Raw genomic sequence first — 26,310 nt, forward strand, 5'->3', positions numbered from 1 at the left:
CAGGAGAAACAGCCTCAGTCTAAGCACAGATATACATGACTCACTGAATTTGATCTCAATGTGAGCAAATTTCTTCAGGGGGCTATCACAATAATCTCAGCTGTATTACTTCCAGGACCCCTGCTTTTTATATTCCTTATTATCAATGCCCACATACTCCATCATTATAAATGTATTTTGATTGTAAAATGCTCCCAAAGTATTACATGCTTCCTTCACTATTCTAATGACCATGAATCCAAACACAGATGGAACCCTAAAAATCAAGATCTGCCTTAAAAAATACCAAAACGTCAAAAAGAACAGGCCCTCAATTAGATCAGTTTTTTATTTAAAGTGAACTCTGAAAATCTGTAGCACTTGGCTATTAGTCTCAGAAAAAACAATTTATTGAAAGAGTTCCCCTTCCTGCTTCCAGGCAGACCAGAAATACACGCAATGTGCTTTGTGGTATTTTAGTGTTTCTACACTCTGCTGCATGAAAGTACATTAATATATTGAGATATGGTACAATTGGTCCTCAAGAAGTATAAATTTACACATTTGTTTAATAGAGGCAACAATGTAAAAAAAAAAAATCATCACCAAAGGATGACTTAAAAACTAAACCCCTCATCTTGCAAAGTTGCAAGCAGTACTCCTAAATAATAGGAAGTATTCTGTAGAGATGGAGGCCATTTGCAACCTCAACTATTGTGATTGCCCCAGGCTCTTGAGTGCTTTAAATAATTTCAAAGTTTAATGAACTGTTCATTCACCAGCAGAGTTACAATATTTTCTGGCAGAATTTCACCTCCTAATGGAAACACCAGCCCCAGTATTTTAAAGGCAGCTAGGACAGTGCAAGTGAACTAAGTAATGTTATGGCTGAGGTAGGGAATCTCCAAAATGATGCTATTTTGCCAGCTTTGAAAATGCAATGGATCAGCCAGGGGCTGCATGATTAAATTATGTCATGCCAAAACTTATCACCACTGCAGCACTAGAAGGTTACAATAGTGGAGGGTATATATATATACACACACCAAAACAGCTGTAATATGACCAGTTAATTTGCTTGTAGATGAAGTAGTAGCAGCTGGCCAAAGATAAGACAGCAGGTATTAGCACTTGCAAATCTTCAGCTTGCAACTGATTTAATCTCAGAGCAGCTTAAAATGCCTGAGGTGTCCAGGTCCCACAGCTGAGGCCAAGGCTCACAAGATAAAAGCTCTGTGTCCTCCCCAGATCACCATAAGCCTGGACTAACAGTTCACACACAAAATAAGTTATCATTGAGCAACCGGTTCTAGTGGCAGGTGTCCCTGGGCACAGCAGAAGGATGAAACCACATCAGCTTTAAAGATCCCTTCCAACCTAAACAATTCTGTGACTCTGTTACATACAGGCATCTGAGTGATGCCAGGCATGTAATGACCACACTCCATTTTTTCCTCTCAAAATAAAATTCCTGCCTTTTTGATCACCAGGTCCAAATCCTCCATCAAAATTTTAAAACTGGATGCACATGCTCCTCCAGAACCAACACAGAGTCAAGTACAAGAGGCTCCTTCCCACCACAGTTCCTAATCTCTTTCCAGAGAATCACAGGATATCCCCTGTTGGAAAAGATCCACAGAGATGATCAAAGTCCAAGTCCTGGTCCTACACAGGGCAACCCCAAGAGTCACATCAGGGATGACCACCAGCATGGGATTCATAGCAGAAAGAAAAGCCTTGCAGCCCTACAAGTTTGACATTTCCTCTGCTTTGCTGGAAGTGGCAGAATAAGCCCGAGGTGCAGGCTCTGCAGTCTCCAGCATTCATACACATTCACAGGTGGCACTTTGGGAAATATCTCAGTGCAGCCTTTATTTCATGAAGGCAGTTTTTGTGGCACAGAACTGGCTGGTTTCAGAAAATGCTACAGAAATACATCTGCCCTTTGACTGACTTTGTCAGAAAGGCTAACACATTTAGTTTTGAAACCTGCCAATATTTCACAGCCTCTGGAACAGACAAGCTGTCAAATTTCCTTTGGGAGGAAGAAAGGAGGGGATGTACATCCACTGAATGAAAATAACTAACACAGAGCTGAATCCAGACTCAAATAAGCAAGTCTTTCATTGAATGAGGGCTACAGGTTTTGCCTTACTGATTTTAGCTGAAAGACAGTTCCAGGATTAGGCCTTCACATTTAAGTATAAGGCTATTTTATAGGACTTACCTGCCTGAAACCAGAAAAAGACTGAAAATCTGCATGAGCACAAGATGCATAGAAAAAATCTTCAACACGTGAAAATTTATTCTGCAGGCACACAATGCACAGACCAGCAATGATTGAAAGCTTGTATTGTTCAATACAACAGCAACATCATTCAAAAAAACAACATACAATGGAGCAAAATATCGCAGAGCTTTGTAGTTATACTTGCTCTGACTTTTGAATACCAAGACTGTTTCTGTTACCTGCAACATTATCAAGCTGAAGTTTATCAGCATGAGACAGCACACCAACACAGCTGTTTCAAGTATTTCTGACAGAACCAACTGAACTATTACCTCGGATTCACAGGAAAATGTGGGACATATCTACACCATACATAGGCATAGAAAAATAATTTCAGCATGTGTTTTAGTGCAACGTTTGGAAAAGCAAGTCTCCACATTCACTGTAAGGCTCACCTTTCTTGTCCAGGAATTGCAGGGTTTGTGGCGATATTCCTGAAGTATGAAAAATAATTCCACAAAGATAACCAAGAAATGAGCTGCTGAAAGAAATAATCCCACCAAGGCTTACCACAGTCTCTCAAAAACTATATGCCAACTCAGAATTCCACCACTCTTAATAAAACCATATCACCACCAACCTTTAGAACTGATTAACTATGCCCCAGCAAAGGAGGATAGAAACCCAGCAGCTGTCAGGCACAGTTAAATAAGGAAGAGACTGTTCCAAAGGTTTCTGCTAGACAGAGGAAGAGAAGCCTTTTTTTTTTCCTCCTCACATAAAAATAAAGGTTATAATAGTGGAAGGTTGAATAATAGCAAGAACAGTTGCAGAAGAAAATGATGAATAGGGAAAGGCATGCTGCTGGGGCTGTACATTTAGAAAATCTGCATGGGGCAAAAATTTGCTGGAGTGGAATATCACTCACATATTATATAGCTAATGCCATCAGCCAGGCATGTGTGGGAAGTGAGGGCTAATGTGCACCATCCAGAGGACTCCCACAGACACCCAGAAGAAAGGAGTCCTTTTATCTGTTCTTACCTTTTGCTGGGGCAGAGCAATAGATGAACACAGTAGAAGGCCAAAATACTCAGAAATACTAAATGCTAGGCAAATGCCTTGCCTCTGTGGTCACAGGTGATTTCCATTAAAATGAAGTAATTCAGCTGTGAAGCAGTGTAGCCTACTTGATGACTGCCCCCCTTTAGATTCAAGGAGGAAATTAGAGATACTCTGAGAAGAAGGAATCTTTGGCTCAAAGAAGCCTGAAGTACTTGGAATTTTTCAAATTCCTGGTTCAATGATACATGTCTGTAGGTGTGTTTATCCAGTGTTACAGCTGTAACCTTTAGGATACAGCTCTTGAGACTTCTTTCAAAGCACTGGGGACTTAGTCCAGTCCTTACAGTGGTAGAATTGCCAAAATAAGTACAGGACAAGGAAGCAAAGGGCAGTCCAGAAGCAAGACTGCTTGCAGTCCCAGCATTTGAAAGGATGCAGACACTAAGGTCATGTGTTTTGGGTTAATTAATCAAAAACCAGCAACAACTCAACCCTATAACCCACCAAACCAAGCCTAAGCCCAACACTTCCAACACCAAAAAAACTAAATAAACTAAATTACAACTCAAAAAAAATACTTCCCAAATTTATCATCTCTTTTAAAACAAAGAATTTTATTATTCAATATTATTTAAATTTTATTATTTAATGAACAAAGTTTTTTTCCACTTTTCTCCAAAAAAAGTATTTTTCCCCCAAACTAATTGCAGGAAGGGGCCAATTAAATCTATTTTCCTAAAAAAAAAAAAACCTTTAAAAAACTCACTCCAAAATTTACCAAATTTTGGTAATTTTGGTTTATTCACCAAATAAACAAAAACAAATACATCATGTAATGAAAGCATTAAGCATTTTCTGTAGGATACAGTGCTAAGCTAGAGAAAAGAGAGAAGCATAATACCATTTGTTCTAAATCAATGCACAAGATCAAGAGGATTCACCTTTGTATCTGAGTGCACTATTTAAATTATCAGTAAGCATATTTTCTCAACAGATGTCTTATTGTAAGCCCTGATCTGATTCAACATGCAGTCACTGGGCCTATTCATATGCTGAAATGTTGTTGTTCTATTTCTAGAGTCCCATACTGTTGTTATCAGATTCCTAAAGTCCCATACCTCCCCGGTGTGTTCTTATGGCTGCAGATCTTCACAGCACCGCCTCTTTCTTCTGCATGTTTCTCTCTCAGTTCAGAACTCCTCCAAGGCTCTCCCTGACTGGCTAACCCGCCCCCTTTTATCCCACTTATCTTCATTGGTCACAGCTGCAGCCCATCAAGGACACCGGGACCTCCCGGGGCAAAGCCTCTATGCGGATATTCAAGTACAATGCATTCCTCTGCTATATTTCCCCCTTTTCTTTTACTTGTTAACAGTTGTACAGATATTCAAGTAAAACACACATATTTCCCCATGACTCAAAGGCCATGTACAACACCCATATTTCCCCATGACTCAAAGGCCACCTCTACTATACTGAAATACTATGATGGAAGATGCATTGGAAATAGTAGCTGAAATAAAAAATAAAAGATGTATTTTTGAGTCAGAAAGGCTACATTATACTCTCAAGAAGTGCAAGGATTGAAAAGGGAGTGCTGTTACAGGTGGGAAGACTCCATGAAGCTTTCCCTGGCCTCTAGCTTACACCAAGCCTCTGCAGCTTTTCAGGGCAAAAGAAACAAAACTCTTTTAATGATAAAAGCATGACAGAATTGAGGATTTGCCCCAGGGCAAGAAGTGTGCTGATGTTGACTTGGAATTTTATAATTACTTTTATGTTTTAGAGCCTTGACATCTGGATGAGGTGATTGTGTACTCCAGGAACACTCTCACCTGAAATGAGGGCCTCAGGCACTCATGGACCTCTTGCTGTCACTGGCTCAGCCAGCAACCCATGCACTGCAAGTCCTTTTCAGTGAAAAATTAGTACAGCATCCAACCTAATACTTCTAATTGCAAACAACAAACTTATGAGAAATAAACTAATATTAGTTAGCTGCAAGGTTGGTGCAAATCTCTGATGAACATAAAACAACCCCACCAAAGTCAACCCCACAGAGCAGGTTACAGAAGACAAGTGTACAAGGTCGGAATTTCATACTGTTCAAAACAAGAAACTGAAGATTTCTTTTTAGTAAAGGTTAAGGGACGTCCGGTTTGAAAAATGAACTCAAAAAATACAGTTCACACATGAGTACAAAGTATTTTGCATTCAAAATACTCTAAACAACCAACAGAAATTAAGCTGAGGAAAAAAAACTGTAGCAAAATTAATCTGAAGATTTCTAACCCCAATTAATTTATTATTTTACCTTGTAATCATTTTATGGGGTTGCTTTGTCTTTTTAATTTACCAGTCAGAATTAAATAGCATACTGATCACTTCTCAGGTTTCCTAGATAAGAATACTCCAATCTTCAAGGACAAGAGGATGTCCTTTTTTCCTATCTTGATCTTCAAAAGCATTTGCTTAGTATTTTGTTGGCTATGTCAGGGCATCTCAAGTACAAAAGATGCTTACAAACATCCTAAAAGAAAAAAAAAAGGCCTAAATTTGACACATTTAAAGAGTTTTCTCTGACCCAGAGGTGACTCACAGTGGTGGCAAAGCAACCAGAGGATGTTGCATTTGTGAAAGATTTCATGTGTTTAATATATAGAAGAATTCCCCAAGGAGCCCTGTGCCATGATGTTGGCAGGGCATAGGGAAGCCCAGGAAAGGTTCTGCCCAGGTTCACAGGCATGAGAGCCCACAATCAAATTCTAGTCAGCCCTCCCATTTCCTCACCATACATCACACTGTGTAACACTAAAGCACATGTCTGCCTGGCTGTAATACATTATTGTGTCATTTTCTCCACCATACTAGACACAGGTCAACTCCATAAAAAACTATTCTACAACAGCATTGATTGTTTGGGTCCATGGACTAAGCTCTGATAATGTACTCATAGAGAGATCACAGAATCACAGAATTAACTGGGTTGGAAAAGACCTTTGAGATCATCAAGTCCCACGTATGACCTAACACCTTCTCATCAACTAAACCATGGCACCGAGTGCCACATCTAGTCTTTGTTTAAACATGTCCAGGGATGTTTAATCCACCACCTCCCTGGGCAGCCCATTCCAGTGCCAAACCACTCTTCAAGTGAAGAATTTTCTCCTGATGTCTAACTTAAACTTCCCCATGTGCATCTGTGTCCTCTCCTTCTGTCAGTTGTTGCCTGGGAGGAGACAAACCCCCACCTGACCACAGCCACCTTTACAGATGAGGTCTCCCCTGAGCCTCCTTTCCTCCAGACTAAACAACCCCAGCTCCCTCAGCCATTCTTCACAGGGCTTGTGTCCCAGACCCTTTACCAGCCTTGCTGCCCTTCTCTGGACATCCTCATTTCAACAGAAAAATCCCCTGTATCAAACAGATAACCCAAATTCAGCCTAAGACCAGTGCTTAACTTGGCTCCTGGTCATCCCATTGTCATGAATACTGAGTTCACCTTCTCAATAAGGCCCAAGGTGCTGCTAGAGTCCTGTAGCTTTATTATGCAACAAACAAATGAAAAGGAGTAACATGAGACATTGCTCCAGGACAGTGGCTATGAACAGGTGAGTGGCACAAGCTCCAGCTGGAGCTCTGCTCTCCCAGCCATGATGTCAGCACCAGCTTCCTTCACAAGGCTGCTTTGACCAGTGACAATCTCAGTGACGAAACCTTCCCTCCTCATTCCAATTCTGACACTTCCTAGGGCTCAGAATTATTTCCTTTGCTCTGGAAGTATTCCAGAGTATTTCCAGAGATATTCCAGGGAACAGTGAGCCCTTACTTGGAGACTATTCTTATCTGTTGGATCTTCGCTTTTTTAGAGAGAGAGCAGCTTGGCAGAATCCAGGACAGCTATGCACATCCTGCTATTCTGACACAATTCTGTTGCAGATGCTACTATTCTGCAAAAGCTGAATATTCAACCCTTATTCTTCTGACTTTTTAATAATAGACAACTGTCGCCACGTTTCTCTTCACAGAGAAAAGCAAGGCAATCTTCCCAAGAATATTTCTGGGTTTCACATTCTCTGAACCCCAGAGAATGATCAAAACAGTTCTTATCTCATTTGCTGTGCCTGTGTTTGTGCAAAAGTAAAATGCAATATGGAGATTTTTTTTACCCAGAGTGATGGTGTTTTGTTTCCTTGGCATATCAGGGCCAAGTGATGACAACGTTCAGAAAATCATTGTTATCTCCAGTTTAGCATCTCAGACTTGATTACAAGGAAGAACTGGGAGGAATTTTTTTTTAAAGACTCACTAGAATAAAAATTATTCAATGGAGGCCCATGGCTACAGGCTGTCATGCATGCTGAGTCATTCCATACTCATCATGGCATATGAACACTGTATTCTACTGTAATCAGTCTTTTTACAATATAAAGCTATAATTATAAAGTGATTTTGATTTCAGAAATGGCATTGCGGTACCTCACTTAAAAACACCCTCTCTGGAAATAGGATGCTAAGACTTTTGTTTAGCAGAGGGACAGTAAGTTAGGCATGGAAGCAGACTTTGGCAAGGAGAAAGCCAGTCACTTGTCTGACAAGAAACTTGGCTAACAAAATAAGGATTAAATGTATGCTGAGTCCTTCTATGGAGCACTTTCTTAGAGGTTCTGAATGGTGTCTTTGTCCTAAAGGGAAGTAAAGGGGGAAAAGGGTAAAGGCATGATGGATTGTTAAATAGCAAGCATCATGTATCCCTTCACTAAGCACAGGCCAGGACTGAAGCACGTGTCAGATGGTGCAGGATGTAGGTGTGATTCAGCTTCTTCTTTCTAACATTTAAAACACTTTCAACCACTCAAGACTATTTTCTGCCACCAAGTCTCTGATGGGATTGTAAGAGAGGCAGCACTGACATTCAGCATCTGCTCTCAGAAGCAATGTTTCTCCTATGACCCAAAGCCATAATATAAAAGAAATCTTTTCTTTCCACAGTTCAGCTGAATTACTGCAAAAAACAGAAACAACACTTGTTATGCACACCAGGCATCATATATTTTTTTTTAATCCCCAAAAGTTATATATTTTCTCCTGAAAAGGCCAAAGGGGCAGCTAATCCTAAACCTGTGAGTAGATATGTAATGATCAAAAACCTAAACCTGTGAGTAGATATGTAATGATCAAAAATATTTTAAGGCTGTTCAGCCAAGCACAAACAGCTGTGATACCAACAGTAAATCTATTTTCACAAGTTGACTGGGCCTGATAAACCAAAATATAGTCACAGACAGAAAAGGAGTCGTAGTTCCTACCTTAGGAATAAAAATATTAATTTATTTTGATTTAAATGTATATAGGCATCTCACATAATATAACAAAAATTTCAAAAGACTTTTTTTTAATGTGCTTGGACACCTGTTAAAATGTGTGAGAGATTGCCAGGTTACATTTCACTCATCTTTTATATTTAAGTGCTTAAATGACTCTGCCTGCAGCTGGTAGCTTTCCACGTAGCCCAGCATGGTTCAAAGTCAAAGTGTCATTCCAGGTCATGGCCAGCCAAGGCCATGCATACTTTAAACACCAAAAAGATAAGAGCAATTTCTTCCCTTCCTATCTCTGTTATGGTTCTACAAAAACAAATCAAACATTTTTCACCTCAGTTTTAAATTCAAATCTGCAGAACTGGTTCACCTAAAAGATAATGTTACAACTTATAATATAATAGAACATCTTATGATGGAAACACTTTTGAGAAGTTATATTAAAATGTAATAAAGATCTAATCACCCTAAAGTATCTCCTTGTACTGAATGAAAAATCCTATAACTGCAATACCATTCTGGGAAAAGATTCAAAGACCTTCCTTAAAAAATAGATTACTCCTTTAAAATATGCAGCTTTCTAATGTAATTTATGTAGAAAACCTTATTGGTCTCTTTCCTGTTAAATTCCAAAGGATTCTTCATAATGGAATTAATTACAAAGAAAAAATGCCATTTAATTCATTCAAACTCATGCATTAATAAAACCATTTTCTGGCCTAGATAAAAAAAGGACAGAACTAGCCTAAAATGAAAACACAGCTCCACTGAGATTTTTTCACTCCTTTGTAAATTACATCACTTGTTTAGTTAGACCAACTTCAGATATGAAACTGAACTCAGACCCACATCTTCTAATTCACACAAACAATAGTGTCCAGGATTTTAAAAGAGTACTAAAGTGGAATAGTGAGTATAAAATAAAAGTATTAAAAAACAATGAGCATTTACAAGTAAATGAAAATGCAGCACTTCTTCTGCTACAATTCATAGAAAGTCTCCAAAACAATGGTTCTGTGATGAAAAGAATTTAAACTATGCAGTAATCCTAAAAATCACTACTTAATCAAGAATGAGGGAAGAGGTGAAACTTAATAGCTCTCAAAACAAGCTCTGCAAATCAGTTAACAGTTCCTGTTAATCCAGAGATTAACAAGTTGGATAAATGAGGTTTGTGTTGTATTTATATCTTCAATGAAAAGAAGAATAAGAGGAGCTCTAAAAAAAAACAAGTGAAGCCCCAAATATCTTAGATTAATTATTATGTAAGATGCAGGATGCACAGCCATAACTAATCAGTTATACTTCCTTCTGGAAAAATCTCAAGACAATTAGTTATATATCTGAAGAACAATATGACCCATTTCTATTCCAATTAAACTTTCCAACCTCTTAACTATATATATATATAAAATATATACAATATATAATAAATATAATCTAGATAATCTAGATAATATCTATATTATATTATATATAATACATTATATACTATATATGTTATAATATATACTATATTATATAATATTATATATTATATATTATATATTATATACTATTTACTATATAGTATATATTATGTACTATATATTATATAGTATATATAATTACTGTATTATCTGAATTATAAAATATATTTTAATAAATATTGGAGATACAAATATATATATTTATGCCTTTTTCACACAACTCATTTGGAGGTCATTAATGTGCAAGTCCTATGGAAGGGATACACATCATACCAACACACCTGCTGAGTCCTGTGGGAGATCTTGGTCTGTCCAGGAATTTTTTGCTTTTTTAAGGACTCAACCTGAGGCAATTATGCTTGAGACTTACTCTTCTACTTTTTCCACCTGCACAGCTTTTTCTCCTCAACCAGTCACAAAATCTCCCAGGTGCTCTCAGTGCTGGTCAGGAGCTGCCAAGGGCTGGGTGGCATCTCCATCACTGCACAAGTCCAGTGTTTCCCTGGAAAGGCTCAGTGTCTGCTGATTTGTTCTAAAGCTGGTAATGAACAAGAGCACATTTGATTCACCATTAATGAGTATCAGAGACAATAAAAGCCTGGGAACATGAAATCCTCTTCTCATTGCCATTCTCTTCTAGTATGGGATTAAAACATTAACATTCTCAGACACTGATGTGCCCTGGAAAATATGGCAACCATTTTTGGAAACACCACTGAATAAAGATAATTCACAGCAGCAAGATTTATTGGCAACACAATACATCAGCAAAATTCTGATAGTTAAGCATATCTTTATTTATTTTCTGATTTTCACTATGGTTAATGGGATGAAACCTATATGACCAGTGTGATGATTTCTGTTCAATTATTCCTAGAGCCTTCACTAAATATAGTCAGTCATAAGGAAAGCAGAAGTTTTACATAATTTTATGAATTTTTTCTTCAAATCATGATATTTCAAATTGAAAAATAAAGATATTACATGGTTCACTTATTGTTAACCAAAATACAAGAATTGTATTTTTTCTACCAGTGTGTCAAATGTTCTTTCTTTTCCATATAACTCTGGCAATTTAATTGTTAGAACTTCCTAGAACTTCATTATCATGTTATATAATTGATTTTTACCTTTAGTTTTCCAGTTCCTATTCTCTATTTATTTGACTTTGCTGAAGCATTTTACTGTAAATGAAAACCTACAATCATTTTTCATGTATTTATCACTAGATATAGCCCATGTGTCTAGGTAAAGTTTAGTTATGTTCTTTTCTTGTTTTAAGGACACAACTGAGGGAAAGAAGTATTGGTATGTTCATGGAATCACATATTACCTTACATTTCTTATTTATGTCAGAACATGCACCCATGGTGGCAGACTAATCTATGTATCACTAAAAGTTTTATCCTTAAGATCTAGTCTGATACTCCTGTCTTAGGTTGGAAATGCAAGATGTGGCTGGGGTGTGTGTTCTATTGCCATCTGTTAGATGTGGGGCAGTTATCTTCTCTTCATTGGGCCACCAGTTAAAAACGGGTGGGACAGTTTTCTTCATCTCTTCCACAACCAATCCTCCCTCCAGAAAATATCTTCTGTTCATGGCCAGTGAGTGTCCCTGTATGGCTGATAAAATTACACATTGTGAGATGCTCTGCCCGGGGCGGGGAGCCAAGCATTCCTACCTGGATATGATCTGAGATTTGGAACAGCACAGCAGCCTTTGCCCACTGCATTCCCAGAGGAGCAGCTTTCTGCTGCCCTGCACTGCCAGAGGGAGCCCAGGCCCATCTCCAGCAGCCCTGGACCTTCAGAGGAAAACTCCCCCCTTGTGCAGGATCCCAGCTCCAACAGAACCACAGCTGGCACTGCAGGAGGGCTGAGCCCCCATGGGATGGGGCTGTGCCACCACCCTGACACACAGGGGCATATTCTGACTCTGTCACTGTTGTTTTGTATTACTGCGCTTTTTTTTGCTTGTTTTTCCTAATAAAGAGCTGTTATTCCTACTCCCAGATCTTTGCCTGAGAGCCCCTTAATTTCAAAATTATAACAATTCAGAGGGAGGGGGTTTACATTTTCCATTTCAAGGGAGGCTCCTGCCTTCCTTAGCAGACACCTGTCCTTTCAAACCAAGACATCTCTACACAAAAAAAATGAAAGAGAAAAGTGGTAGATTTTAGTCAAGTATGATGTCAGATATTCCAGCATGTGTTGACTGCAAGCATCAATTTATGATGCTTTCTTTTGGTAGTGAAAATCTGTATTATTTTTTTCTTAAGGTAAAGGTCTAGTTTTTAAGTCACATTTCCAGGATGAAAGAAAAAGAAATGCATGTTTGTGTCCTTCCCTTTTTGCATTTCCCCCTATCCCTGCAACACTTATTTAAAACATGTGAGTGTTCCCCGATAAGGAAATTAATGAGTTTTTTTGTAAAAAACCCAACTATGCAGACTCACACAAACACTACAGTTATGTATTAAAATACAAGAGCCTTGTAGAAGACTTTGTAAGATGTCCCTGCTCTCACAGCCCACTTTTTCTATGCCACTCTGTTTGGCCAGGGTCACAGCATTTCTCAAGTCTAAAGATGCAACTCTACAGAGTGACCCATATTAGTGAGTGGTCAACCAGTAGAAAAAGAACCAGAAAGTGTTAGAGCAGCAGTATCAAGCCAATTTTGAGCAGGACAAAACCTCAGACAGAATATATTTTGTAATGGGTTGCTTTATAGCTGTACCACTCTCTTGGAATCCAGACTTGATAGATAGAATTGATAGAAGGGAACACTTTGTGAAGCTGTGTCAAACTGGCAAGGGTTAAGGGTTATTTGACATGCAGAAGCAAGATGTGCAAGAGCTTAATTCCTTTCCATATCAAAGATGTAAAAGTGGTGCCCCAGGCAGGGCTAGAGAATATCAGGTGCCTGCAGAAACCAAGCAGAATCTATAAAAGCCAAGAATATCTGCTCCCATTCTCATCCAGTTGTGGGAAAAAAAATTATTTGTTTTAGAATTAATTTCACAGCAAATAACTCCAAGTTCTACTTCTGCTAACATGAGGGAGGAAGCAGATGCATTGCTGTATGGCTTGGAAAGGAGGCTAGTGCATATACAGTGATTTTTCAGACTGTGTAGCAGCACAAAGGCAAGCAGAGCTCAAACTGACCTTGAAAAGCAGTGAAATCGTCCTCTCACTTTTAACTGCCCTGGTACTCAAACAGAAGCTTGTTTATGAAGCAAATTTATGCTTAGACATCGTAACTGTAAACAGATGTTCTTTCTGCAGTCCCTAATTACTGTCTAACTGAGGAATCCTGGACTGACAAAAGCATCTTATCAACATGCTCAGCACAGTACCTATTACCTATTCTTTGGTTTAGTTAGAAATTGGGAGGGAGCTTCACAAGAATTCAGAGTTTATCATTACATGCTTTTACAGATTTTATTCAAGGATATGATGCTACTGAGTTTTACGCTGAATTTTTCCAGACTTGCCAGTGCTTCATACATATGCTTTTTTGCACATAAGAAAAAGATATAAACAAAAGGCTTGTATTTAATGTGCATGTTTTTAGTCACCAGCTAGCAACATCCTTAACCTGTAAAGCTGTCTTGTTTTTGTGGAGCAGTTGTGACGATCTGTGAAGAAAGATGTGAAGCTAATAACAAGGGACTCATTGCAGATGAAGGAAATCTATGAAGATTAGCTGAAAGCCTAAAGTTTACAAAGCAAGTTAGGGTATAGCTTTAAAAAAAGCTCAGTTTTCATGGATCTCAACAAAAACTGTACTCTCAGAGACCTTATAGAGTTTGGATTGCAGTCTGACATTCACAGTGGCCTCTATGCTAAAATGTAAGAAGAAATTTGAGGAAACTCCTGAAGTAAAAAATTAATATCTACATTTATTATTAGAATTAAGCACTACATCATATTTGCTCATTTCTGGTTAGACATGGCCTAACCAGAAATGAGCAAATAATAATAGTTTGAATAATAAATACATTTTAAAAAACAAGCCTTGCTACTGTCTTTTAAAAAAATCTCAATGATATTGAGAATTAATGGATTTAATCTGCCATGAACTATTAATAGTATATATTCATCTAACTGCTCCTTACAGATCCCATGTCCTTCCCTACATTTTGGGTTGAATTTCATCTAAGTAGAGGGAAAAATTAAAGTTCATTATTATTTCACTGCTAATAGTCTACTAAGGACATACATCTTCTGTCATAAGGATAGACATCTTCTGTCTGAAGTTAGGGATTTAAGAGATAGTTTTCCAAAATGTCCAAAACCAGCTACTATCTGGAAATCTTTGTCAAATGTTTCCAGATAGGTAGAAATCTAAGGTTCTTGTCAGAAGGAGCTCTTGAAAGTTCCTCTAGGACAACTCAAAATACTAAGTCATTAAATTGTGCTTATCCTCTGCAACCATCTCTTTTCTCTTGGCCCACAATCAATTTAGTATAATAAAAAAGACTCTAAGGTGAAAGCTGTAAGAAAAAATCCTTACCTTTTTTTCATCATAAATGCCAGAGGTAACATAGAACTTAGGTTTTAAGATTCCATGATCTTTGTGGAGGCAATCAACCTCCTAATATATAAATAAAATATTATGAATAAAAATAATCAGTCACATTGTTTGTTGATTCCTTATAGTTATACAAAGAGCCTGAGGCTCCAGTAACCATGCTTTGCATGCAAGACTTTATACAAATGGCTGCCCTCAGGAACAAAGGGGCCAGAACTAAGGAGCTGAGGATCTAAAAAGAGCACCATTGACAACTTCAATCTGTTCAGCATGCCTGAAGTGGAGCAGAATTTATTGGCTCAATTATACATATTTTATAGTAATGTTGTGGTTGCACACTGGCCCAACACCAGACACCACCAGAGTCGATCACTCACCCTCCCCAGCTACAGCTGGGCAGAAGAGAGGGGGGAAAATAAATAATGAAGGGTTCATGAGCGAGATAAGGACTGGGAAAAATATTTCAAGGGCAAAAAAGGCTCAATTTAAAGTTGCAAAGTGCATTTATTACCAACAGAATCAGAGCAGGATAATGAGAAGTTAAAGAAGCCCTTAAACACCTTCTCCCCCCAGCCCCTCCCTCCTTCCCACCGGCAGCACAGGCAGACAGGGCATGGGGGCTTTGGTTGGTTCATCACCAAGATTTTCTTCCAGTTTTCAGGGAGAGGAGTCCTTTCCCTGTGAGGCCGTGGGGTCCCTCCCACAGGAGACAGTTCTCCATTAATTTCTCCAGCATGGTTCCACTCCCACGAGCAGCAGCCCTGCTGTGCCTGCTGCAACCTGAATTCCCCCACAGGCACACAGTGCTCCCAAATCTGCTGTGCCATGGGGCACTGCCACGGGGGGCAGCCTCCAAGGACAGGCTGCTCCAGGCTGGAAGCAGGGCCCCCTCTCCATGGGGCTCCCACTGGATCACAGCCTCCTCCAGGCACCCCCCAGCTCTGGCATGGGCACCTCCCCTGGGGCTGTGGGTGCATCTCTGCATCCCCTGTGGATCCCCATTCCCTGTGGGTGGATCTCTGCATCCCCCATGGATCCCCAGGGGCTGTGGGTGGATCTCTGCATCCCCCATGGATCCCCAGGGGCTGTGGGTGGATCTCTGCATCCCCCATGGATCCCCATTCCCTGTGGGTGGATCTCTGCATCCCCCGTGGATCCCCATTCCCTGTGGGTGGATCTCTGCATCCCCCGTGGATCCCCATTCCCTGTGGGTGGATCTCTGCATCCCCCATGGATCCCCAGGGGCTGTGGGTGGATCTCTGCATCCCCTGTGGATCCCCAGGGGCTGTGGGTGGATCTCTGCATCCCCTGTGGATCCCCAGGGGCTGTGGGTGGATCTCTGCATCCCCCATGGATCCCCATTCCCTGTGGGTGGATCTCTGCATCCCCTGTGGATCCCCAGGGGCTGTGGGTGGATCTCTGCATCCCCCATGGATCCCCATTCCCTGTGGGTGGATCTCTGCATCCCCTGTGGATCCCCAGATGCTGCAGGGACACAGCTGCTTCACCATGGGCATCACCAGGGCCTGCAGAGGAATCTCAGCTCTGGCACTTGCAGCACCTCCTGCCCCTCCTTCTCCACTGACCTTGGTGTCTCCAGGGTGTTTCCCTCATGTTCTCACCTACTCCTCCTCTTTTCTAACTAGAAGCAAAAACCATGTGACTTTGTCTTGATTTTCTTCTTAAATCTGTCATCACAGAGTCATTACCAACCTCCCAGCCCTGGCCAGCAGCCTGTCCATCTTCAGAGCCATCAGCCATTGGCTCTGCTGGACATGGTGGAAGCTTCAGCAGCTTCTCACAGGAGCCACCTCTGTGGTCCCCCTGCTACTGAAAACCAGGCCACACCAAACCAGTACAAGTAACTAAATGGTCCTGAAGAGGCCATTACAGAGGTGGAATCGGTCCCTTCCAGCCTGACCTGCTGCTCTGTAACCAACAGGAGTGCACCATATACTCACCTGTATTGGAAGTGGCATTTACAGAGATACAAGAGCTCTTTCACAGACAGAAATTGATTGTCCCCTTTAATTTACCATTCTGCAATGATGGTGGCATGTACCCCTACAGCCAGAGAAGGAACAGCAAAGTGGGACTGATGGAGTGGAACTGCTGTGGAGAGTGCCAGTCCTGGAGCCCTGCTAACCCAACCAGACAGACACCAGGCACACATCCCTGTCTATCAGGGCTGCCCCTGCTCCCATGGAACCCATGATACCATTGACTCACTTGCTTCCTACTGACATTTCAACTGGTGGCTAATGACTGTGAGTAACACCAGGGCCACAAAGATGTACATAAGCACCCACAGATGCTGCAGTTGCTTTTCCAGCAGAAGGCCTGGCTGGCACTAAGCTGTTCCTTTGCTTTTCCTGCAAAGCAGTCCATGTCTTTATTGCTTTAAGAACTGCCTGTAGCAAAGCAAGAACTTCTGATTCCCAAACTATTGGGATATGGGGACGCAAGGCAGATGATGGACCTTGACCCTGGTTAGCATAAGAGATTTGATAACAGGCTTTGGCAATAGCAAACAGAACTTAGAGTATTGTATCAACATTGCAAGAAGATTAAATCAGACGGGTTTACCGTATAAAGAGAATTACATCAAACTCTGCAAGCAAGGGGAAATATATTTTCATGGGGACACTGGCATTGTGCCAGCATCAAACAATGACAAAATTTTGTAAAATGCTTAAGTTTGTTTATGTGATTTTTAACCCAATCATTGTAGTAAAATATTCCTAGCCTTCTAAAATATCATATAAGCATTTGTATCCCACAATAAAATCATATTCTTTGACCATCTCACCGAGTCCCTGTCATGGCCACTCTTACAGGCACTTGTCTTCTCTTCAATAAAGAGTCCTAAATTTTAAAATTCACATAATTGCAAGGTATGATAAGTAACTGAACAGTTCCATGTTAAAATCCAACTATAATTTAATCATGAATGAGTTTTAATTTTTATATAATTAAATAGGCATGGTAATTTTATAAACTATCAGCCAGAACTGGTTCTCTCTCCAGATTTACATGCAATAGCAATAATACAACTGCCTGTAATATCAAACCAAAACAGGAAATTGACACTGTGATTATCGATTTGGAAAATACAGGATATTTTTGTGTCAACAGTACCACCTGCTGGATATCAAGAATATAGGAGGTAGAGACTAATCAACATTTATAAAAGTCAGATTATGGCACAACTCAGTACTAGTCTTGCACAAATGTCAGCATAACTAAACTGTTACAAATGAATTGATGACAAATCTTCAGATCTTCTGAGGCACTCCCAAAACCCTGCAGAGAGGTCACGGACATTTTCAATACATATTTTTTCTTAAATCAGATATTCAAAACTCATTAAACATAATTAATCAGATGAATAAAAAATTCAAACCAATCTGCCTAGCAGCCCAATTTAAAAGCAAAGCAACTACTATTAATGACTGTGTTAAGTAGGCAGTTTTTAAACTTAATTACACAACTAATGTGTTATATCCTTACAATCTTATTAGCAGGGTGGGAGGAGTAGAAAAAATTGCCCCCAAAGCAGTACAATAAGAAAAACCCTTCCACCCTTCTATTACTATTAAGGTACTGTAAATTGCCAAAAATAAGCAGCTCTTAAACTACTTCAATCCAAGAACTTCACTAAAAGGTTAAAGCTTCAGAAAAAAAATCATCAGCCTTGAAATCCCCTAACAAAAGGCCCTCTGACACAGAATATTGTTTTCATGTTTCTGCTACTTCTCAATAAACAACTTTCTGACTATATTATTGTATTGGTTTTGCATAGCTTGGTTTTCAGTAGCAGGGGGGCTACAGAGGTGGCAGGGTGCTGCGTGTGGATCAGGGCAATCCCAAGCACCAATCCAAACTGGACAAAAGATGGATTGAGAGCCCTTAAGAGAAGGCCATGGGTGTGGGAAGCTCAACATGACCCAGCAATGAGCACCTGCAGCCTGGAAAGCCAACCACATCCTGGGCTGCATGAAGAGCACTGTGAGGAGGAGGTCGAGAAGGAAGTGCCTTCCCTCTGCTCTTGTGACACCCCAGCAGGAGCCCTGTGCAAAGCTCAGGGGCCCCAACATGAGAAGGACAGACCTGATGGAGAGGCCAGGGGAGCCATGAAGACCCTCAGAGAGCTAAAGCACCGCTAGTACAGAGACAGGTTGAGAGAGCTGGCCTTGTTCAACCAGGGAAGAGCCCAGAGAGACCTGAAAACGCTTTCCTGTAATACATGCAAGAGAGATGGAGACGTTTACAAGAATGTCCAACATTAAGAGCAGCTTCAAAGAGGGAATATCTTTAAAATGAATGAGGGAAGAGCTCATTCAGGTGAGCCCCTCGCTCCAGGGAACGATGCCTTGCAGCAGGCTGAGCTCCCGTTCTCGCTGCCAGCAGCTTTCTCTGGCCACATCCATCTTCAGCCACCAGCCGGTTCTGCTGCTCCCGGAGACGGGCTGGCCTATGAGGGCACAGAGGGGCTGAGTGCTGGTGTGATGCAGGGCTGTGATGTCCCAGGGCTGTGCCGGCCGCAGCACTGTGACATCACCGTGCTGGCACTGGATAAGCCGGGCCAACGCCCGCGGCCTCCAGTGCAGTTGCGATGGGACGTGCCGGAGCCATGTGTGATGGCGGCGTCCTGGGGATTGCGCTTGTCCTGCTGCTGGCCGCTGGGGCTGTCTGGTGGGCCCTTGGCCACCGGCAACCACCGAGCCGGCGGGCACGGACAGCGCAGAGGAGCGAGCGCCCCGGGGTCCGGCCCGGAGGCTCACGCAGGAACCGAGGAGCCCCTGCGGCTCCCAGGCCCTGCAGGCCTCGGGCCACTCGGCGCAAGCGGCCGCGTGCTCCCGCCAGCCCCCTGGGCAGGCCCTGCAGCTGCGGCCCCTGCGTGGCTCTGGCCCAGGAGCTGCAGGAGCTGATGCGGCTGCTCTGGGATCCCAAGGGGACACGGGCGCCGCTCTACTCGGGGATGTGGCAGGCGCTGTGGAAACAACTGCAGCAGCTGGTGAAGCGAGGCCACCTGCCCTGCTGTGGCCTGACCAGCTCCTCCCGAAGCCTCCATCCCTTCAAGAGGCTGCTCCCAGCAAGATTCTCCATCCCTGGGAGAGCCTCAAGGCCTGCAAGGATGGCACAGCAGGGGAGAGCCGCCATCCCTGCAGGAACCTCAGGCTGTCAGAGACCCTGCATCCTGCCAGGAGCCTCTGCTATCTCTGACAGCCTCCATCCCTCGCAGAGGCTCAGGGAGACCTGTCAGCCTGCAGAAGGTGCAGAGCCCGTGGACAGGTCTCCCAGCTCCCTTGGACTCACGGGCTTCAACAAGGCGGGCGACACCCTGACCCCTGACGTGGCCGGGGAAAGCCCAGCAGTCCAAATGGGAGCCCAGCCCGATCCAGGGGAGCCTTCTCGGGACAAGCTGGCCGAGCAGCAAGTGTCCTGGAGCCAGCAGTGCTCATGCCACAGCTGCCAGGACGCTGTGCCGCTTGTGCCAGCCGGCGACGGCCCGAGCCTGGTGCTGGAGACGAGCCTGGAGACACCAAGGAGGTTCCTCCATCTCCAGGAAGCTGTTCCAAGAGAGCCCTGGACTGCCAGCAAGGGCTCTCCAATAGCAGGTGAGATCTCCTGAGGCGCTGTCTGAGGCTCCCCCGGGGCTCTTGAGGGGCGCGGCCGGGCCAGGCCAGGGCCCCTGGGAGCAGGCTGGTCGCTGGCTCTTTCCAGTGCCTCTGAGGGCACGGCTTCAGAAAGCCCTGCTTGCTTTGCAGCTACTCCCGGCACCCCCCTGGGCGAGGAAGCCTCGGGCTGCAGCCCCGGCCGTGGTCAAGAGCAGAGTCCAGCCCACGAGGCCGGGGACAGCGACGGTGCCGCCGTGCCCCGCTGCAGCGGGGCTCCTGCAGCCGCCTGTGCGCGCTGCCCGGGCCCGGCTCTGCCGCTGGCCAGCCCGTCGGCTGCGGGGCAGAGGCCGCTGCCCGGCGCGCAGCAGGGAGCAGGTGAGAGCGGCGCGGCCCGCGGGGGCCCGGCCCGCTGCACTCGCGGGCACTGGGGGCTTCCTGGGCGCGGGGCTGATGGCTCGCTCTCGGCCTTTGGCAGGGCAAAAGAAGGAGCTGCAGGAGCTGTACCAGCTGGGCCCGCAGCTGGGCAGCGGTGGCTGCGGCACCGTTTTCTCGGGCATCCGCCTCTCCGACGGGAGCCCGGTGAGTGGCCGCGACGGCCGGGCCTGGGACGAGGGGCAGCGCTGGGGAGGGGCAGGGCTGGAGCTCAGCCCTCCTCTCTGCATGGCTTGCAGGTGGCCATCAAACGAGTGGCCCGGGAGAACGTCCTGCAGTGGGACCAGCTGGTGAGGGAGCGGGGCCGGCGGGACAGAGCGGGCCGGGGCGGGCAGGGAGAATCCCGGGGCGCCGACTGGGAGCGGGAGGCGGGGCACGGCGGGGACAGCGGGCGTGGGCTCAGCGTGCCAGCCGCAGCATGGCGGGCCCGGCCGGGCCAAACAGCGGCGGCGGGGCCGGGCAGGGGCACCCCCCAAGCATCCCCTGGATGGGAGGAAGCCCCAGCACCAGGGAGGCTGCGCAAGGGGGCACGGGGCCACCCCAGGCAGGCCGCAGCGCAGCAGCCCCAGTGCAGCATCAGGCCTGCCGCAGGCACTGATTTTCTCCTCCTCGCAGCCCAACGGCACCCGCGTGCCCATGGAGATCGTGCTGATGCAGAAGGTGGGCTCTGGCTGCTACAACATCATCCAGCTCCTCGACTGGTTCGAGCTGCCTGACAGCTTCGTGCTGGTGCTGGAGCGTCCGGAGGCATGGCAGGATCTCCTGCAGTTCCTGCTGGAGCAGGAGTTCCTGTGCGAGGAGATGGCGCGCTGGCTTTTCGTCCAGGTGCTGGAGGCCGTGCGGCACTGCACCGCCTGCGGCGTCCTGCACCGGGACATCAAGCCGGAGAACCTCCTCGTGGACCCGGAGAGCGGCGACCTGAAGCTCATCGACTTCGGCTGCGGCACCTTCCTCCAGGAGCGGGCCTACACGCGCTTTGCCGGTGAGCCCAGGGCCCGGGCCCTGCTCCCTGAGCCAGGAACTGCAGGGGCCCACTCCCTACTGGGCTGCGGGCTGCGGCCTTCAGCCGGCTGCCCTTTGGCCCGGGGCAGACGCCGTGCCCCGGGAGCCGGCTGCCGGCCCTGCCCACAGAGGGGGGCGGCAAAAGCCGGCTCCGGGCCTCCCGGCTGGGCAGGCCAGCAAGGGCCCGGGCCGCTCCGCTGGCCTTCTTGGCCTGGCAGAATGCTTCCTTGGCTTTGGCCAGCTGGCTGGGGGACGCGGGGTGGCCTCGGGGGGGAAGCTGTGGCCGCGGGTGCAGCCCCTGCCTCAGCCAGGAGCCTGGCGCCGGGCTCTGGAAGGCAGCAGCCCGCGCCTGGACAGCGCCGCCCGTCTCCCCTAGGAACGCACGCCTACAGCCCGCCCGAGTGGATCTGTCTGGGCTGCTACCACGGCCACGCGGCCACCGTCTGGTCCCTGGGCGTGCTGCTGTACGTCATGGTCTGTGGCACCCTCCCCTTCGAGGACGACCATGCCATCGTGCTGGGGCAGCTCTTCTTCTGGCAGCAGGTCTCTCCAGGTTGGTCTCCGGCCCCAACAAGGCGGCTTTGGCAGCGGGCGGCGCGCAGCCCGGCGCGGCCCTCGCGCAGCTCCGCGCACCGTCTACCTGCCCCGAGGGCCGGCCGCGGGAGGTGGCCCGTGCCCACGGGGTCAGCGTGGCCCGCGCAGCCCAAGGAGGCGGCCGTGTCCCGCCGTGCCGCTCTCTTCCCGCGGGGCAGAGCGGCTCGGGAGGCCGCCGCAGCCCCGAGCACACGCAGAGCGGCCCAGGCCCCGCGGGCGCCGGGGGCAGCTGGGCAGGAACCTTCTGCCAGTGACCGGCGCTCTCTGCCTTCTCTCCCCAGAGTGCCAGCACCTGATCCGCTGCTGTTTGGCCAAGAACCCCGCGGACAGGCCGGAGCTAGAGGAGATCTTGCGCCACCCCTGGGTGCAGGGCAGGCGTTTTTGATGCCTTGCCGCAGCCTCTGCAGCACGCACTTACAGAATCCCACGCAGGACTGAGGGCCTGGGAAATAAAACAACAACAAACCCATTGCGGCGTCTCAAGTCTGGTCCCTATCAGCAACTTCAGCTAAAGAAACCTCTTGGGAAAAGGGCAAATCAGAGGGCTCCCTTCAGCCTTTGTCAAGCTTTCCATGCCTTCCCTCCTGGCTGCTACTTTTGTAGCAGTAGTGCGGCTAGGAGGGGTTTGACCGAGCCAAGAAATGCAACAGTGAAACAACAGCTGCCCTTTGAAAGTGACAAAGGCTTCTTGGTGTGTCTCCTGAAGTGACACAAGGCTCCCTGTGGGCATTGCAAGGATCAGCGTGTATCAGGGACAGAGATGCCTCCTCTCCAAAGCTCTGAGAAGAACCCGAAGCAGCAGAACCTCATTTCACGTTGAGCCCCCATCAACTCTTCCTCTTTCTTTCCCTCCCATCGGCAGCAGGCAAATGCTCACTGGGCCTCGTGGCTCATGCCAGAGCCTTCTTCCTCCCCAGGAAAACTCCTCCCAGGAAAGGGAGGAGCCCCCCACAGCCCAGGACGATCCAGCTCAGCCCCCCTAGAGCCAGGCTGCCCTCTGAACCCCACGTGCCCTGGGCCAAGCGGGGATTGGGGACTCTCTTGGCCACAGCCACCACAAAGAAATTGGACGCTCAAACCTCTGACTAGAGGAAAAGGGCCAGCAAAGCCTCAGCCTGGAGCATGAAGGGAGCAGACTCCAGGCTGCTCAGGGAACTGCTAAGCAAGCTCCCAGGCGAAACGGTTTGGAAGGTACTGCGGTCCATCACTGCTGCTCGCTTTGGAAACATCTCCTAAGGCACAGGAGCAGGCGATGCCCAAATGTCGGAAGGCAAGCAGGCAAGGCACGAGGCTGGCTTACCTTGACAGGCATCTTCTCTGGGAAAGAGGATGGAAAAGGAAGCTGTGTGCCCTGTGGAATCCAGGTCAGGGCAAGAATACACAGATGCTTCTAGCCACTGCAGGGAGAAATTTGATGTGCTGCAAGTTCAGCGGGAGACGAAGGTGGCCAGAAATGCAGGGCACGATAAAAAGAGAAGTTTTAAATACATTAAGGGAAAAAAACCCCATTGCAGAAATGACATTGAAATAATCTTGTTCCCTTCTGGGGTGTGGATGGTCACCTCCCAAACAAGGACAGAGACACAGCAAAGGTGTTTATGGTGCATTAGTTGCCTCTGTCTTCGACACTCATCCTTCCCTTCCCAGTAGAAACCATTGCACTGGTGTACCAAGGGACACTGCAAAGTCCTTGAAGAGGGCAAGCCTTGCTCAGCAGAAACCAAAGCACCCTTCTTTGGGGCACAGCATTCCCATCCAAACGCAACACATGCCAGCTACTGGGAAGAAAGAAACTGCATCCCGGTCCAAGCTAGAGCAGTGGGAGCACAATGAGCGCTCCTTGGCAAAGCCCGATTTATTTAGAGCAGAGGCACAGCAGAAGTCAGTGAGCTGCTAACAAGAAACTCTTCCTGCCCTCGACAGGCAGTTCAGGAGAGCTCCCCAGAGACAGAGGAACTTCAACTCCCTTTGTCTCTGGAGGATCTATCCTCTCAGGCACACACTAGTGGGTGTTTCCAGCTGGGAACAAGCGTCCCGGGAGCCGTGAGCTTGCCGCTGCTGGCACCAGCGCTCTTCCAGGCGTGGCCCTCGCTCCAGGGAACGATGCCTTGCAGCAGGCTGAGCTCCCGTTCTCCCTGCCAGCAGCTTTCTCTGGCCACGTCCATCTTCAGCCACCAGCCGGTTCTGCTGCTCCCGGAGACGGGCTGGCCTATGAGGGCACAGAGGGGCTGAGTGCTGGCGTGATGCAGGGCTGTGATGTCCCAGGGCTGTGCCGGCCGCAGCACTGTGACATCACCGCGCTGGCGCTGGATAAGCCGGGCCAACGCCCGCGGCCTCCAGTGCAGTTGCGATGGGACGTGCCGGAGCCATGTGTGACGGCGGCGTCCTGGGGATTGCGCTTGTCCTGCTGCTGGCCGCTGGGGCTGTCTGGTGGGCCCTTGGCCACCGGCAACCACCGAGCCGGCGGGCACGGACAGCGCAGAGGAGCGAGCGCCCCGGGGTCCGGCCCGGAGGCTCACGCAGGAACCGAGGAGCCCCTGCGGCTCCCAGGCCCTGCAGGCCTCGGGCCACTCGGCGCAAGCGGCCGCGTGCTCCCGCCAGCCCCCTGGGCAGGCCCTGCAGCTGCGGCCCCTGCGTGGCTCTGGCCCAGGAGCTGCAGGAGCTGATGCGGCTGCTCTGGGATCCCAAGGGGACACGGGCGCCGCTCTACTCGGGGATGTGGCAGGCGCTGTGGAAACAACTGCAGCAGCTGGTGAAGCGAGGCCACCTGCCCTGCTGTGGCCTGACCAGCTCCTCCCGAAGCCTCCATCCCTTCAAGAGGCTGCTCCCAGCAAGATTCTCCATCCCTGGGAGAGCCTCAAGGCCTGCAAGGATGGCACAGCAGGGGAGAGCCGCCATCCCTGCAGGAACCTCAGGCTGTCAGAGACCCTGCATCCTGCCAGGAGCCTCTGCTATCTCTGACAGCCTCCATCCCTCGCAGAGGCTCAGGGAGACCTGTCAGCCTGCAGAAGGTGCAGAGCCCGTGGACAGGTCTCCCAGCTCCCTTGGACTCACGGGCTTCAACAAGGCGGGCGACACCCTGACCCCTGACGTGGCCGGGGAAAGCCCAGCAGTCCAAATGGGAGCCCAGCCCGATCCAGGGGAGCCTTCTCGGGACAAGCTGGCCGAGCAGCAAGTGTCCTGGAGCCAGCAGTGCTCATGCCACAGCTGCCAGGACGCTGTGCCGCTTGTGCCAGCCGGCGACGGCCCGAGCCTGGTGCTGGAGACGAGCCTGGAGACACCAAGGAGGTTCCTCCATCTCCAGGAAGCTGTTCCAAGAGAGCCCTGGACTGCCAGCAAGGGCTCTCCAATAGCAGGTGAGATCTCCTGAGGCGCTGTCTGAGGCTCCCCCGGGGCTCTTGAGGGGCGCGGCCGGGCCAGGCCAGGGCCCCTGGGAGCAGGCTGGTCGCTGGCTCTTTCCAGTGCCTCTGAGGGCACGGCTTCAGAAAGCCCTGCTTGCTTTGCAGCTACTCCCGGCACCCCCCTGGGCGAGGAAGCCTCGGGCTGCAGCCCCGGCCGTGGTCAAGAGCAGAGTCCAGCCCACGAGGCCGGGGACAGCGACGGTGCCGCCGTGCCCCGCTGCAGCGGGGCTCCTGCAGCCGCCTGTGCGCGCTGCCCGGGCCCGGCTCTGCCGCTGGCCAGCCCGTCGGCTGCGGGGCAGAGGCCGCTGCCCGGCGCGCAGCAGGGAGCAGGTGAGAGCGGCGCGGCCCGCGGGGGCCCGGCCCGCTGCACTCGCGGGCACTGGGGGCTTCCTGGGCGCGGGGCTGATGGCTCGCTCTCGGCCTTTGGCAGGGCAAAAGAAGGAGCTGCAGGAGCTGTACCAGCTGGGCCCGCAGCTGGGCAGCGGTGGCTGCGGCACCGTTTTCTCGGGCATCCGCCTCTCCGACGGGAGCCCGGTGAGTGGCCGCGACGGCCGGGCCTGGGACGAGGGGCAGCGCTGGGGAGGGGCAGGGCTGGAGCTCAGCCCTCCTCTCTGCATGGCTTGCAGGTGGCCATCAAACGAGTGGCCCGGGAGAACGTCCTG

The sequence above is a fragment of the Molothrus aeneus genome, chromosome 6 (genome assembly GCF_037042795.1).
Source record: "Molothrus aeneus isolate 106 chromosome 6, BPBGC_Maene_1.0, whole genome shotgun sequence".
NCBI classification, from domain to species: Eukaryota; Metazoa; Chordata; class Aves; order Passeriformes; family Icteridae; genus Molothrus; species Molothrus aeneus.